This window comes from Limulus polyphemus, unplaced genomic scaffold, assembly GCF_000517525.1.
Source record: "Limulus polyphemus unplaced genomic scaffold, Limulus_polyphemus-2.1.2 Scaffold2619, whole genome shotgun sequence".
NCBI lineage: Eukaryota > Metazoa > Arthropoda > Merostomata > Xiphosura > Limulidae > Limulus > Limulus polyphemus.
In genome coordinates, this window is record NW_013668229.1 from 153,166 (window position 1) to 156,579 (window position 3,414).

Sequence of the window (3,414 nt, forward strand, 5' to 3'; positions counted from 1 at the left end):
GAATCTTTACATTTGGTCTCAAAAGCAGGTCACGAATCTATGTTTAATAAACGTTGAAATTTAAGGGGAAAAATGACTGAAATAATAATTTAACAAAAACAACATAACACTAAACATTTATTATTCACCGCTACTAGTCCTGAAAAAAACAACAAAAAACTTCAAACACTTCAAACAAAACTTAATACTTAGATTTCGGTAAAGATGCTTTTAATCAAAATATTTAATAAAACACACACTCTTAATTTTTGTTTAATTATAAAAGTTTACATGTTCTAGTACAGGAAATTCGGTAAAAAAAATGTTGTTACGAATGCATACGTTTGTGTTGTGTAATAAATTAGCTACATTATTTATTAAGTTAAGCGCTAGTTCTGATATTTGCTTTCATTCCAATTTACTTATGATTCGAGTTAATTAATGATTCCTCTAAGTTTATAAAATAAACTGCCATCAGCTACATCACATATATAGTGCATGGCCGTCCGCGAGGGGACTTGTCCCCCTGGAAATGAAAAACATAATTCTTTCGCCCTCCCCGTGGCACAGCGCTATGTCTGAGGACTTGCAACGATAGAACCCGGGTTTCGATACCCATGGTGGGCAGAGCACAGATGTGTTTAAATTAAACCGACCACAATTATTGTTTTTTTTTATTTCATTCAGCTTTTGTATATGAAATTACAAGTCTTTTTATTCATTTCACACTACTTTCCCCCCCTGGAAAAAATTTCTGCGGATGTCCATGGTAGGTATTTTATGTTGTCTCTTTGCTTACCACAGTGAACCTATAATTTTATATTATTTGAAAAACACTCAGCATTGATGCCACTAATATATTCTTCGTACACATAATAAACAGTTCACCATTATGAGAAACCTAGTGTTAGTTTTCTTGATCTGCCCTTGTCCAATTCGGTGGAATTCCCCGAAACTTGCATAACTCGGCTTCATTATTAATTAGCTACATTAATTCTAATCTATCTTATTTTCATTAGAAGTTATTGATACTTTTATCTTTTGGTTTGCAGTAGTTACAAGTTCCTAAGTTTTAATTCATTTCTCAAAAGGAAACTTTGATAATAATGACAGTATCTCTTAAACGGCCTTCATCGCTCGCTTGTCAATAAACAATTATATCCAATCAGGTAGCTCAAAATTTAGCTACTAAACAAAAATCAAACCAAATGAAACATTTAATTAATGGAAAAGGAAATATCGGCTTACAAATGCCTTCAGATAATTTCCGACACAACGTCTTTAAAAAGCTAAATAAAGTTCCAAATGATTAGCATGGCGTAATTACCTTTACAAGCGACTCCAGATTGTTGACTTTTTCCTGCAGGGCTAATACGTCACACTGAGCTGTCTTATAGTTACAACGCGCCTCTTCCAGCGAGTTTCTTAACTGATGACATTCCTTGGTTACCTAGGTAACGAACACAATGTAGATTCAGATGACAATGAAATTAGTTCTTTAGCTACCTAGAGTAATAAACAACGAATAGCTTAGCAGAGACAGTTCTTATTAACAACAGCTATATTAGGGGTACTTAATAAAACGCTCGATTTGAAGACGATTTCTATTCTTCTTTGTAAGAAAGAGCCTCAGGGAACTTGAAAATATGAGTCTTTAATGGGGATCTAAAGTATTTCAAAACAGATACCGTCCAAGGAAACTCGTGGATATTAATTTGTATAATAATATGATACAAAACCTCTGGGGAATATGATCTCAACACCATTAAGAAATATATTAACTTTCTATTTCAGTAAAACCAATATATGGAAGGCTTACCTTCAAGCAGACTCTTGCGAAAAACCGAATAAAAAACGTTGATATTTTAATGGACAAATGACATTCTATGCCAAAATCCGCTTGTGATGAAATTTGATTCGTGGAGATGCTGAATGAACATAACAGGGTTGAATATAAGAAGATAATAGCATTACGGTTTTTATTTTACCTTTGTGTGATTATAATGCGAATGGTTTATTGTTAAGGACAAAACTACACAATGGGCTGTTAGTGATCTGCCCACCACGAGTATCGAAACCCGATTTTTTTTGCTTAAAAAGCCTCTCCAAAGATCTGACGTCCATTTATTTTGACTAAATTAACTGTCGCTGAAACAGATGTATTTAAAAATGTTCCACGTTATTTCACTGAACGTTCTTCTCATTTGTTGCTATCCAGACTTGTACCAGTTAGCTACTGGCAGTGACAAGAAACCATGAATCACATGTAAATAATACGGGAGCCAAAAGGCTTAGCTTCCATTTCTGGCGACCTCGTCAAAAGTTCACACAAATTGTGTGGTCAACTCCATGGCTGGTGCGGCCATCTTCTCCTTAATTCTGCCCAATTAGTCCTGTTTTTTATTGTTTGGTCAGTATCCTGAAGTTCACAGGAAGTGGACAGATGATTTTTAATGGCTATAATGCACTGGTAGAGTTATCGGGTGCTGTAGTTGACCTTGCATGACCTAAGTTGAGTGAAAACTTGTTCACCAACACACCCCATTATGAAATTAGATAAATTAATCCAAAATGCCAATTCTCTGCGCAAGTCCGGTTTCTAACATTTCAACAACTCTGACAGTCTGTACTTCCACCAATAATGTAGGCGGCAGTACAAAATACCGAACCAGTCGTGCGTTATAACAAGTCCTGGGAAATGCACACAAGGGTAAGAACATATCGGCTACGTCTTCAATTGTTATAATACAGTAAATTCGTAAAGTTTGTTTTCGGGCAAAGCTATTCACGGGCTATCTGCGCTCAGCCGTCCCTTATTTTAAATTATTAACTGAATAGTAAGAATTTGAACGTTACTTTTATAATGCACCCTCGGCTCCAATGTGCGGAACGGCTTTTAAAATTATTTTGTGGTAAAGAGACGCTAACATGGAATCCACAGATCCATAGTCCGGCAATTTTAAACACTGGGCCACGCTCGGATCAAATAAAGAAACAGTTTCATCCAATCTGTTACAACACAATATATCTGTAAGGATAACACCAAGAAACAACTTTGTCTATTCTGTTACAACACAACTACTTAGTAAGGATAACACTAAAAACAATTTTGTCTGTTCTGTTACAACACAATATATCTGTAAGGATAACACCAAGAAACAACTTTGTCTATTCTGTTACAACACAACTACTTAGTAAGGATAACACTAAAAACAATTTTGTCTGTTCTGTTACAACACAATATATCTGTAAGGATAACACCAAGAAACAACTTGTCTATTCTGTTACAACACAACTACTTAGTAAGGATAACACTAAAAACAATTTTGTCTGTTCTGTTACAACACAATATATCTGTAAGGATAACACCAAGAAACAACTTGTCTATTCTGTTACAACACAACTACTTAGTAAGGATAACACTAAAAACAATTT

The 3,414-nt window shown here is 34.8% G+C and overlaps 1 protein-coding gene across 1 annotated transcript in view; it reads right to left on the reverse strand.

Moving 5' to 3' along the window:
- Positions 1-3,414, reverse strand: part of LOC111087780 — a 41,523-nt gene that overhangs the window by 17,123 nt on the left and 20,986 nt on the right. Inside the window, exon 3 of the mRNA XM_022395643.1 lies at positions 1,307-1,429. The gene's annotated coding sequence lies outside the window, so the exon portion shown is untranslated. The remainder of the gene's footprint in view (positions 1-1,306; positions 1,430-3,414) is intronic.